At 40.6% G+C, this 14,089-nt stretch overlaps 1 protein-coding gene and 1 long non-coding RNA gene across 8 annotated transcripts in view; both read right to left on the bottom strand.

Moving 5' to 3' along the window:
• HPSE2 (heparanase 2 (inactive)) overlaps positions 1-14,089 on the bottom strand; it is a 716,285-nt gene that overhangs the window by 78,197 nt on the left and 623,999 nt on the right. The window lies entirely within an intron of this gene.
• The window catches only part of LOC133239264 (uncharacterized), a 36,810-nt gene continuing 23,962 nt past the window's right edge, over positions 1,242-14,089 (bottom strand). Inside the window, exon 2 of the long non-coding RNA XR_009733768.1 lies at positions 1,242-1,379. This is a non-coding gene — a long non-coding RNA (uncharacterized LOC133239264). The remainder of the gene's footprint in view (positions 1,380-14,089) is intronic.

Raw genomic sequence — 14,089 nt, forward strand, 5'->3', positions numbered from 1 at the left:
CCAAATCAATGTCCCAGCCCAGTATCTACCAAAATCTACACACTTGTGTTTCCACCTGAGTAGAGGATATTTGCACCTGCATTTCTTGTAGCACTAAGAACTGGACTTGTCCAGTTTAAATCTTTTCCTTCCAAAGGAAATTTTCTTATTTTACCTCCTTATCCCTATTGATGATTGTTGTGAACTGAATGTTTATGTCCTACTTGGATGAATATGTTGAAGTCCTAACCCCGCTGTGTGATGGTCTTTGGAGATAGGGCCAATGGAAGGTAATTAGATTTAGATGAAGTCATGAGTGTGTGGCCCCATGATGAAATTAATGTCCTTAAAAGAAGAGGAAGAGAGAGCAGAGCTTGTTCTCTCTCCATCCTGTGAGAACACAGCGAGAGGGCAGCCATCTACAGGTCAAGAAAAGGGCTCTCACCAGGAACTGACTCTACTGGTATCTTGGTATTGGACTTCTCAGGCTCTGGATCCCTGAGAGACAAATTCAGGTTGTTTAAGCCACCTAGTGTATGGCATTTTGTTACAGCAGCTTGAATTGACTAAAGCCATGATTTTTCCTGTTAACCGCCTTTTTAAAACTGTCCTTTCTCAGCTTCCATCCCCACTCAGTTGACAAGTATTTTAGATTTGAATCCTCTGGATTTGCAATGTCTCTCAGATCCATTTTTTTTTTCTAGTTCTGCCACTTACTAGCTGTACGACTTTGGGCAAGTTACTTAATCTCTATAATGGGAATAATAATAACTCTTATTCAGAGGCTTTTATGACACAATATAAAACAGAATGCTGCTTGGTGCATGATAGGCACTACTACATGAGTGCTAAATGAAGAAATGAAATTAGATATAAGGATATGCATTTAAGGGGAGAAATTCTGGCAGGAAATGAAGATTTGTGAGTTACGATCCTAGAGGGAGTGATTGAAGTCATGTGAATGATCAAAGAAAGTATGTAGTATATAAAAAACAGAAGAGCCCCTGCTTGGTGGGCCTTCTCTCTTATTTCAAACTGCCAAAATTCTTCAATTACCACATTTCATCAATTCTAAAGTGATTTAACATCTCCTGAAAAGGAATGCCTCTTAAACTCAATGATATGTCATAATTTAATTATCAGAATTCTTTTTTTTCTGAGTGGGGAATAAAATAGTGGTGTATCTCTCAATTGACAGTAGCTAGATTTTATGAGCTATAGAAGTGTGATCTCTCTTCTTTGAACCTTCAAGACACACTAGATGAACTTCCCCATCACGTTTATTCCAGTCTTCCTATATTAGAGATGTCTGTCAACTACAAGACTGTGAGGCCCCCAAGGATCATGAAAGCCCCTGATTTTCCTTTTAGTTTCTCCAAGGAGACATTAAATGACTCTGCCTGTAGAAGGAAAACAATAAAAATTGCTTGAATTAAATTGGATTAAAAAGCAGGATACCAATTATTTGTAGAATTTCTGATATTTTGCAATTAGCCTCATCACTATTCCCACCCCTTAGTTAATCTGACATGTATAAACACACTTATTTGCAGATTACTAACATTATACATGATTCAAAGCATCTGTCACATGAATTCCACAGATAGCTGATTATCTGAACTACTTCAAGAAAACATATTCCTGTCATTCCTAGGAATTTAAAAGATAGGACCAGAAATCTTACCATAAAGTTATACTGAGAACAGAGAACAATGTTCACACATATATTAATGATTAATTATGCAAATTGTGGTAGATGCTTATTCTTCCTGAGTGATCTCAATTTGCATTGTCTGTTCTTTCTGCCTGTTTTGGAAGCTGTATTCCTTTCTTTTTGACATGTGTGACGTTGGGTGGCTTATCTGTGTTTTCAGTCTTCCAGGATCCCCAGGGGTCAATTACATTCCCAGACATGCTTCCTTAAGTGAAATAAAGGGCTTATCTCTCCCTTAAGCCTACTCTTTGCACAGAGCAAACTTCAAATTTGGCAATGGCTGGGTGAATTCTCATGGTCTATTCCAGCTCACTTTTCTTACCAGCCTCCTCTCTACCACTTCAAGCCCTGCCATCCCACTGGACAAGCCCTGATTTCACCTCTTTCCTTTTGGATCCTCAGATCACACGCAGTCATTACCCTTCCTTCTTTTCCGAGGCCTTAGGCTGCTGAGGCCTCTCTAGTGTCACAACAGAAAAGAGAATGTACTTGTCCTCACAATGATTGCTATTGTGTTTTTCTCTGTGGCTCTTCCTGTGCTGGTTGAAGAGTTGCTTTTCCATCCCTCTGGAACTCTTTTTGTCCAGGTGGACAGCCAACTGTGTCTCTGCCTGATCAGTCCTCTAGCCCCTGTTTCTTTTTATAATATGATCTGGCTTCATGACCTTGTTCATTAGTACTCTGTCCTCCTCAGAACTCACCAAAGATTCACACCAAAGAGTACTTCAGGTACTCTTAGTGTTAAGTAAGTGGGGATATAGGCATGTAATTGTCACTATGTGACTCCTCAGTCCCATTTACATTGTCTCATCATCTACAGAGTAGAATTCAAATTTCTTGGCACTGCATCCATTGGCCACCAAAACTCAGACTCATCCTGTCCTTCAATTCTTATATCTCAGAACATTACACACTGACTCCTCTACATAGGCCTCCAGCTGATCAGACAAATCACTATTTCCCAAACTCACCATATACGCAGGCACCTCTCAATCTTTGTTCCTGTTGTTTACTTAAGTCTGGGGTTTTCTTCCTTCCTTCCTTCCTTTTTTGCCTCTAATTCTTTTTTTTGTTGTGGTAATATGCATATAACATAAAACTTACTATCTTAACTACTTTCAAATGTGTAATTCAGTGGTACTACTACTACTACTACTAAGTCACTTCAGTCATGTCCGACTCGGTGCAACCCCATAGACGGCAGCCCATCAGGCTCCCCAGTCCCTGGGATTCTCCAGGCAAGAGCACTGGAGTGGGTTGCCACTTCCTTCTCCAATGCATGAAAGTGAAAAGGGAAAGTGAAGTCACTCAGTCGTGTCCGACTCTTAGCGACCCCACGGACTGCAGCCTACCAGGCTCCTCCGTCCATGGGATTTTCCAGGCAAGAGTACTGGAGTGGGGTGCCATCACCTTCTCCATCAGTGGTACTACGTACATTCAAATGGGGCAGTCATTACCACTGTCTATCTGTAGAATACTTTTTATTTTGTAAAATGGAAATATTATACCCTTACACCCAACTCCCCATTTGCCTCCTACCCCAGCTCCTGGCAACCACCATCTACTTTCTACCTCTGTGATTTTGACTTCTTAAAGTACTTCTTCATGAGTGGATTAATACAGTGTTTGTCTTTTTTGTGACTGGCTTATTTCATTTAGAATCATATCCTCAACATCAATGATGTAGTATGTGTCAGAATTTCCTTCCTTTTGAAGGCTGAAACATAATCCGTAGCATGCATATACCACATTTTGTTTATCCATTCATTTGTCAGTGCACACTTGGGTTGCCTCCACATTTTAGCTGTTGCAAACAATGTGGCTATGAACATGAATGGCTGTACAAACATCTATTTAAATCCTCTCCCTCCTTTTTGCCCACTGAAATCCTATTCATTCACCCAAGCCTAATTTAAGCAGCACCCACTTCATGAAGTCTCTCAGTTTCCACCTGAAAAGAACTGCCTCTTCCTCTGTCCTTCTACTCTTTTATTGCTATATCTACATTTATTTTACTGTGTCCTGAATAATTATTTTCACTTAACCATCTAATGCCCCATAAAATTACATTCTTTGTGATCAGGAACTCCATGATCTTACCTTACTATTCCTTATATTTCTCCCTACAATGCTTTGTAATGTTTATTCAATGAATGACTACACAAAGGCAGAGAGTTTGTTTATAGTTAAACAAGTATTACAAGGCTAAATCAACAGAAGGGTAAGTTGAATATCTAGAAACTCTTCCAACTTTGATTTGTCTTACATTAACTAGGAAATCTGCTGCTGCTGCTGCTAAGTCGCTTCAGTCCTGTCCGACTCTGTGTGACCCCAGAGACGGCAGCCCACCAGGCTCCCCAGTCCCTGGGATTCTCCAGGCAAGAGCACTGGAGTGGGTTGCCATTTCCTTCTCCAATGCATGAAAGTGAAAAGGGAAAGTGAAGTTGCTCAGTCGTGTCTGACTCCTAGCGACCCCATGGACTGCAGCCTACCAGGCTCCTCTGTCCATGGGGTTTTCCAGGCAAGAGTACTGGAGTGGGGTGCCATTGCCTTCTCCGACTAGGAAATCTAGTCAGTTACAAAAGAAAGCACACTGGTTTGGGAATTAAGAAACATGAGTGTTTGTCTTGGTTCTGCTTTGTCTCTTCTCTGGCTTAGTTTCCTCATAGCTGGATGACGGGTTGCTCTAGTTCAGTATTTCCCAAAGCGTCTTGATTTTTGCAATGTTTGCACAATACCTGTGCTTTATTTGCTTAAGTTTTTTTTTTTTAATTTTTCAATCAACCCAGGCCTAACATGACTAACAACTTCAGCCTCATCCTAAATAAGGCTATCTGTGAAACTGTGGTTTCATTGTGTTAGCTATAATTTTTTTCCAACATAAACTAAAATAAATATAACTGTGAAAGTAAAAAAAAAATCCGTGTACCATTAAAATAACTCCTTATGCCAGCAGTGGCACATGGACCATTATTTACGAGGTTTTGGCCTAGGTCCTTCTTGAGGTCCCTCCCAGCAAAAACAGTTCTGTCTTCTCTGGGGACATCATGCCCCCCTTAAGCCATTTAGCAAAGTGCGTTAAATGCTTCTTTGGAAAGAAGTGAGCGTTAGCCCCAGGGAACGGAATGTAACTTAATAAGCCTTCCAGCACCTCTAACGCCTGGGATTCCACCCTCTTTATGCCTCCCCTCTGAGCGGGGCTGTTTGCACCTTCTGCCTTTTCTGCAACCTCCCCTTTCCTGCAGGGCCCTCTGTGTTTGCCTGCCCAGATTTCCCCTTTGAGGGCTGTTTATGTTTGCACACCCAGCTTGTCTTGTGGACTCGTCTAACTAAACTCCCCTTTGAGGGCTGTATATTTTGGCACTGTCTGGCTCTCTAAGGGATTCTTTTGTCCATTAACACCTCTTGTCTTGTAGTTAAACCGAAGTCTTTGCTGCTCTCTCCTCAGGCAAATAAGTCCTTATTATTCCATTCTTAACGATTCTTCTGTGCATCTCCATTTATTTTCTATACTTTCTACAATGAGTTTGTATAAAGCTTATAATAAAAAACTATAAATTTTATTTTTCAGAAATGTGAACAGGGAAAAAGTGAAGGGGACATCTGGTTACAGATGATGTAATAAAGGAATTTAAACTTTATTCCCCTCCTTCAAAACCCACTGACAAAAACAGAAAGAGTGAAAAACAGCATTAAGAAGAAGGGCCATAATCCACGAAACCAGGAAACAACCACAGTATGCCATCATTAGCACCATACACCATAATTACCATCTTTACAAGCATTAAGCTGGTTCACTTGAGGTAGAATAAAGCCAGTCTTGAAACTATATTCTTGTTAGCACTAAGAAACCTAAGGGCACAGGTAGGCCACCAGAGAAGTGGAGACTGTCCCTACCAGAGACTTAGCTCCCTATCCAGAAAAGACTGAGTGAATAATAAATCATGCTGACTTCTCACTTTTATTGTTTACCACATGTGCCTCTAGCCAAAAGAGACTGGTGATAATAATGCAGAGGGTGAGCTTATTAGATTTTAAAAGAGTCTAGATCTAAAGGGATTTACTGTGAGCTACACTGACCCCTGGGATACAGAGAAGAGAGGAAGGAGCATACTTTCAGAGCAAAGGAAATATGAATTTGGTGGAAGGAGGTATGAACAAAGACTCTCAATAGCAATTATAGATCACCCCCATAAGCATATTTCTTCAGCAAAGAGAAGGCCCTGATCAAAGATGAGTAATAATCAGAAAAGGAAAAATAAAACTCTCATTATTTGCTGATAATATTATCATGTATGTAGAAAATCCAAAAGAATCTACAAACTATTAGAATTAAGTGAATTTAGCAAGATCACTAGATATAAGGCCACCATATAAAAATCAATTTGATTGCTATATATTAGCAACAGCTACATAGAAAATAAAACAATAAAAGCTATAACATAAACAAATATCAAATACCTAGGAATATATCTAATGAAAAGTGGGTATGCCCTCTACCCTGGAAAACTATAAAATATTATTGAGAGAAACTAAGAAACCTAGATAAATGAAGAGATTTATCAGAGTGATGGTATGGAAGACATACCATGAGAAAATGCTAATTCTCCCTAAATTAAACTACAGTCATAAAGCGACTTCTATCAAAACTTCAGCAGGTATAACTGCATCACTTTGCTGTACACCTGAAACCAGCACAACATTGCTAATCAACTCTGTGTGCTCAGTCGCTTCAGTCATATCTGACTCTTTGTAACCCTATGGACGGTAGCCCAGCAGGCTCCTCTGTCTATGGGATTTTCCAGGCAAGAATACTGGAGTGGGTTGCCATTCCCTCCTCCAGAGAATCTAAGTCCTTAAGTTCAGCATTGCTCTCTGCATTTCTGAGCACGTGCAGTATAAATTGAGCACTCTTTCTGGGCCACCTATCCTGCGTCCAGTCCCAGGGTTTGGCCTGTGCTCACCTACCAACTTGATCACTGTAATGACGGAATGGCACACATCGTTTCTTTAGGTGACATCCTTCAGATCCTTGATGGCTTTTTGGATATGCATATCCCTAAAGGCCTGGGTGGTTTCACTAGTGTTCTTAAAGTGAACATGAAGATTCGAACCTCTTGATTTGCATGATTTTGTGGTGGTTTTCTGGGTCTAGTGAATAGCGCATCATTTTTAGAGGTCATTGCAGGCTGCTTACTGGAAAAAGAAAGCAACAAGTTGGTTTTAAAGTTCACATGCAGAAGTCAAATGCCAAGGGCCGAAAATATCCAAAGCAACCTTGAAGAAGAAAAACAAGGCTGGAAGAGACTTACCATTAGCTATGAAGGCTTACTATAAAGTTATAGTAATTAAGACACTGAGGTCTGGGGGCAAGAATAGACCAAGTAACGAATGAAAGGCTATTCAGAGTCCAGAAACAGATCCTCACATAAACAATAACCTGATTTACTACAAAGGCAACGTTGTAGAGTATTGGGGAAAGGATGATTTTTCTCAGTAAATGGTGTTGAGACAATCCAACATCCATCTGGAAAAATATTCACTGACCCTACCTTATATCATACAATAAAACAATTCCAGATGGATTGCAGAGCTAAATATGAAGGGTAGAACAATAAAGCTTTTAGAGGAAACATAGGATAACATCTTTGCGACAGTGAAGTTTGCAAATATTTCTTAAACAAGACACAAATAATTCTGATCATAAAAAGGAAGTTGACAAATTGGATGATGTTAAAGTTAAGAGCTTGTGTTTATCAAAAGGTACACTCAAGGAGTGAAAAGGCATGTGACTGAGTGGGAGAAGATACACAGAGTACATTTATCTCTCAAAGGAATTCACATCCAGAATATAGAAAACAAAGGATAGACAATTTGGTAGAAAAATGAGAGAAAAACTTGAACCTCGTAAAATAGGCTAAATGGCCAATGAATATAGGAAAAGGTTTTCAACTTCAATATTCATCAGGGTGATATACATCAAAACCATAATGTTAATACCACTACACATCCATGAGAATGGCTAAAATGAAAAATAAAAATCATGGTTGACAAGGTTGTGGAGAAACTGGAATATTCATACATTGCTGGTGGGAATATAAATCTGTACACTCTAGAAGTTTCTATTAAAGCTGAGCATATACCTATTTTATGACTGCTACTTCATTCCTAGATATATACTCAGTAGAAAGTGTGCACATATGTTCACAAAAGACATCTACTAGATGTTCCTAGTAGTACTATATGTGTAACAGTTAAAAAACTGAAACTAAATATCTTAACGCAGTAGAATAGACATAAATTGTGCTACATTCACATGGTGGGATATTATACAGCTGAGAAGGAGCAATCCACAACCACATCCTCAAACATAATGTTGAATGAAAGAACCTAGACACACACAAAACAAAATACTACATGATTCCATGTATATAGTGTACAGAAGTGGCAAAATCATTCTGTGATATTAGAAGTCAAGATAGTGGTTACTGCTGAGACAGTAAGGACTGGAAGGGAGCATTTGAGTAATGCTCCTGAATTGCTGATAATATTCTGATACTTGATCAGAGTACTACTAGTTACATGGATGTGTTTGGTTTGTGAAAATTAATTGAAAATTTGCTTAGATATATGTACATTTTTGTATATATGTTTCAATAAAATGCTTTTAAAGAATCCTACTCAGTTTCTAATATTTCACGAATGGGAGATTTCACTAAAATATATATTTCTGATTTCTCTTGAAAACATTTTAAGATCTATCCATGGTGGTTCACCTGAGGAACCCTCTGTGGCTGTGCAGAGGTGGTGCCCATCAGAGAAGGCTCACACTGTTACCCTCACCTTACTCATCCATGTTCCCTGTTCAGTCTCTGTAGGCATCTGAATTCATCCCTGAGATGAAAGCCGTTCTGTCAATTGGTTCTTTAGCTCAGGTCTGAGTCCCAGGATAGATCCCCGTCTTGTCCTGAATGCTCCTTTCTCCTCTGTCCAATTGTGCACCCCACCACCAATCTCCACTCCCAGGTGACTAAAGTTCAGCATGCCTCCGTGTCTCACACCTTGAAGTCTCCTCTCATGGCCTGCACTGGCATTTATCTGCTTATGTTCAACCTCCCATTCCCCAACCCTCTTCTCACTCCCCTTATCCATATCTCTATTTCACTGTCATCCATCCACTGATTCAACAAACATTTACTGAATAGCTATTACATGCCAGACTCTTATCAGGGACAGGTGAATTAAGGGACAGTCTTTGCCCCTGAGAGACCTACACTCTGATAAGAAATAAAGACAACCTGTGAGTATCACTATTCAGAGAAAGCGTTATATGTTTCCTGGAAAGTTTGAGACTAATTTGAGACAAAGCCTAGATTTTGTCCTTATTTGGGAGAGAGTAAATACTTCAGTGTGGCTGGAGGTACTAAAGGGGAGCAAGGGGAAGTAAGGCTGGAAAATAAAGTTGGGGTCAGATCTTGAAGGGTCATCGTGCCACTAAGGACTTATTTTGTTTTATAGGTAGTACAGACTATTGGAAGGTTTTGAAAAGAGTGCAGAGCTGGGGCTATAAAGATTCTGTTTCATCCATGATCTCTTTTCTCACTCTCTAAATCCCAAGGTCACCTCGGAAGCTCTACCTATCACTACTACTGATTGCATCCCTAAATCTCCTTGAAAATCTTCTCCCCCAGACAGACAGCAGTCCTAGGAACTGGGAATGATGGTCACAACTTGCTTCTTTCTCCCTAGTCCTTTGTTAATAAAATTGCAATCTCCTGAAGTATCAGGCGATGTGTGCCTTCTTCTCCCAACCAGTTTTTAGTGGGATAAAGAGCAGGCAGGCAGGCAGGGGAAGAGATGAAGCCACACAGGCCTGTCTCTGCCCTGAGATGCACTTCATGGGTGGTCCTGGGCCTGGATCCTTTCTTTGGGGCCTCCTGATAATCCCTGAGCAGCCTGAGACCAAAGCCTACTCCTGTTCCCACGTAGGGCCCATCTTCTCTTTGCCTCTCAAGCCTTTTCTTCTCCATTGAGTGTATTTTCTTGTTCTACCTCAGGAAAATGTCACCTTCCTGAGAACACTCCTACTATAACCCCTTCACAGCTGAACAGCCATTTATAGTATACTAAGCATTCAGTCTTCCCGGAGCCTCACAGACACCTTTCAAGAGGCCCCAGAAAGGCAACGATTAGATCTTTTGACTTCAAATCCATTGGTCTTTTCAGGTATATAATAGATACCAAAAATATTTGTAACATGAACAGAAAAATGATTTGATGTACCTTTCAATCTCTGTTGAGGATGAGTTTCTTATTTTTTATTCATTTTTCTCTTTTCTTTATTTGATTTTATATGAGGCTTGACATGGAACATCTGATTTTAAGATGATCTTCTGTGCTCCAAATATCATATAAGTGGCTCTGAGGGTCCTGGCTTTTTTTTTAAATATTGCTTTCAAAAGGATACATGTGTTCCTCAAAAATTTACATACAGAATTACCATATGGCCCAATGATTCCAATTCCTACCTATATGGCTAAGAGAAACATAAAAACATAGGTGGATACAAAAACTTGTACATAAATGTTCATAACAGGCAAAAATTGGACATAAACATTCAACTGATGAGTAGATGAGTAAAATGTGATACCTCCATTTAATGCATGATTATTTAGCAATAAAAAGATCTAAACGTAAGACCAGAAACTATAAAACTCCTAGAGGAGAACATAGGTGAATTGTACATTTTAAATGAGTGAAGTATATGGCATGTAAATTGTCAAGCTATTATATAAAATACATGTTCATTAAGCAAAACTTAGAAAATATATTCAGAAGAAACAAATTACCCATCATTCTACTATCCACAGATAAACCACCATGGACATTATTGTTGTACTTTCTTCTTACCCCTTTTATGTGTGTACACACACACACACCCAAACACACACACACATGGTTAGGGTAACTTTCTAAGTTCAAGTTTGCAGGCTGTGTGTTTGGAGTGATAGTGGTCAAAGGCACTTTCTACAGATGCTAAGAGCAGGGGCTCTGGACTCAGGTAGGCTTCCTGAGTCAAGAATCTTGCTTCTGTCTCTAACTTGCTAAGGGGCCTGGGAAAACTCCTTAACCTCTTCAAGCCCTCACTTTCCTTAACTGTGACATGTAAATGCTGATACCTACTTTCCATGGATGTCATGAGAATTAAATGCCATGAGGATTAAATAGAATTTTTCTTCAATTATACCTCAGTGAAGACCAATTTGTTTCCCTCGGTTGCAAGGCAGTCTGCTGTCACCAGTAACCAGTTCAGATACACTAGAAGCTAACTGGTACTATTGTCCCTACTTCATTTAAACAGAACAGTTCTGTCTCCAGGAAACTTGCAGTAAGTATAGTGGTGAAGAGCACAAGCTCTAGATCCAAACCTCCTGGGACAAATTGTGCCTCTGTTGTTAACTTGAGCAACTTACTTATCTCTCTGTGACTCAATTTTCTTATCTATAACTATGCATAATAGTAGGACTAAATTTATGGGTTTTTTGAGCATGAAGGAGAAGACAATGGCATCCCACTCCAGTATTCTTGCCTGGAAAATCCCATGGATGGAGGAGCCTGGTGGGCTGCAGTCCATGGGGTTGCGCAGAGTTGGACACACTGAGTGACTGCCCTTTCACTTTTCACTTTCATGCATTGGAGAAGGAAATGGCAACCCACTCCAGTGTTCTTGCCTGGAGAATCCCAGGGACGGGGAGCCTGGTGGGCTGCCGTCTATGGGGTCGCACAGAGTCGGACACGACTGAAGCGACTTAGCAGTAGCAGCAGTTTGAGCATGAAATGTATTAATATCTATACAGTACTTGGCCCATTGTTAATTATCCTTACAATATTCTTACCCAAGTAGTTGTCTGCCTTCTTATTTCAAATGTTTAGTTGTCTAAGAATTTGTTAAAACCTACAGCATTTCTTTTCCACAATCTGGGGCAGAGTGTCATTGGCTCTACACTCAAAATGGTTGCTCCTTCACATCCACTAGCCCACAGCACAAAGCAATTTTTGTTTGGCAAATTGAGTAGTTAAGAATGTTGTTTCCATTAATTTTACTACCTACATACCTCCTGGAGGCAGGGCAAGGCAGTTTAGTTAAACCAAACCAAACAAAGCATTTTAGGGGTTTATAAATGAGTACTTATTTGCAGTTATTCTAAATCATCCCAGCCAGATGGTCATGTTTTAAATATTTCCAAGGAAGAGATTCCACAAGCTTTCTTAGTAACCTGTCTTAATGTTTCCAATCCACACTGAATGTCTTTTGAAAATCTAATGTCTGGGGTGACTTGACAAGTATCATCTAAACTGGGACATTTTAAAGGTATTAATAGTTAGTTACAACAGGAACAAAGTGAGGCAATTCTGGGCAAACTGCTGGGACATCCAGTCACCGCACTAATGGCAGTCCCTCCCGTGATGAGTGCTGCCCACGTCATTTTACTTGATACTCACTGGAGAAGAACAACTCGTTCTCGTGGTCCATGTAACAACCTTTTATTCTTAAGCTTTTCCTTTTTTGTCAATTTGTGGAATCGGAAAATAGCAAGCAGAAAGCCTAAGTAGGCAAAGCTTGAAGAATTTTTTTTCCTTGTCTACACACTCAATGATGACGATGATGATGATACCTATAGAGCACTTAATATATACCACACATTCTCGTGAGAGCTTTATAAGTATTATTTTGTTTAGTCTTCACAAAGTTTATAATATCATTATCATCATCATCCTTGTTTTTACAGGTGAAGAAACGGGTCACAGAGAGTGGGAACATCTTACCTAAGGGTATGCATACAGGATCTGCCAGTAACAGAAGTCCAGAGAGTGGGCTTTAAACAAAGACACTCAGCTCCAGGCCTCTGCAAGACCCCAGATGGTCAGAGTTTTTGCTTCAGTGCTGTGCCCTGACTGGCTATACCAGTCCTGTGAGTGAATTCAGTTCTGTCTTTCTTGAGTTGGGACTCAGAAGGGTCTAAGCTAGATGCTCTCCAATGGAAGTGAGGTGACAGTCCCTCTGGCTCCAGAGGGAAGAGGAAACATAGGAGTAAAAGCCCAATGAAAGAGGTCTTTCCCCTCATTACAATTATCTTAGACTAGACAGCAGCCCAAGGAAGTAGTGACAGTGCCCACTGAAACAGGGGTGGATGTGTGTGGAGTCACAAAGGAAGAAAGCTTGTGAAACACAGCTTCCTAGGCCACGCCCCCAGAATGCTGATTCCCAGGAATCTGCATCTTTAACAAGTTTCCTCGCTGATTCTGACACAAGTAACCAAGCAACATTACTGTAAAGGGGTTCCTGTTTGGAGTGTGAGAGGAGATGAGGTGGAAGGCAGGGGTGAGGGGAGAGAGTAGGGCTGACGCACATCCCTTCTGAGCTGCACCATATGGTTTGGGTGAACTTTACTCTTTTAGTCTCTCTAATATTAATCTTCTTTTTGGATGTTTATTCCTTGGTTTCCTGACAGAGAATGCTTGAGTGACATATGAGGTGAGAGATCTGGGGTGTAATAATATCATGTCATGGAAACACTCATAAAGCCATGACCCTATGGCATATGAATTCTATGTGGGGTTTGCACAGGTATTAAATGTTCTGTGGTTGGCTTTTGGAAGGCTGCTCTATCCTGACACCAGGATTTCTAAGCTGGCCTGGAGGGAAGCAGGCCTGCAGCTTCCTGGTGTTTGGAGCAGATGGGGAAAGAGTCTGAAATATTCCTTGTCATCACCTCCAGCTGACAGACCACAGGCAAAGGAGGCAACAGGGAGAAGTCAGACCAGTTGATCTGGGAGAAAAGAGAAATCAATGGTGATGCCTTGTGAATGTTTTCTTCTTCATGTTCCTCTCCAAACGGATGGAGTGTGTGTGTGTGAGTGTGTGTGGGTTGCTGTATGAGCATGCACACATGTGTGTGTGTGTACAAAATCATGTAGCACTTGTCTCTTGTTGGAGACAGTAATAAATCAGGGGCTACAAAACCACCACTAGCCACCTCCTGCAGGCCCTGTCAAAGAAACAGGCCTTCTTGAGCACAGATGAACCGGCAGGATCCCCAGTGCTGTGGCCCCACCACATGGGATGAAAATCACACATCTGGGATCTAGCATGCCAGATGTGCAAAGGGCTAACAGAAAAGACACTGCTGGGAAGATCACATCGCTCTCAAAAGCATTAGTGAGGGGTTCAAAGATTTTTCTAACCTTAGTCACCACAGTGCTTTTATCAGGCTTGGGCAGTAGACTTTCTTATGCCTTGGTTCTCTGTCCTGGGGAGTCAAGAGGGTTGCATAAGGACACCGACCCCCATGGAAGTAGTGACAGTAAACACCCAGAAGCTAGTTGAGTCCTTGT

Source organism: Bos javanicus, chromosome 26 (genome assembly GCF_032452875.1).
Source record: "Bos javanicus breed banteng chromosome 26, ARS-OSU_banteng_1.0, whole genome shotgun sequence".
NCBI classification, from domain to species: domain Eukaryota; kingdom Metazoa; phylum Chordata; class Mammalia; order Artiodactyla; family Bovidae; genus Bos; species Bos javanicus.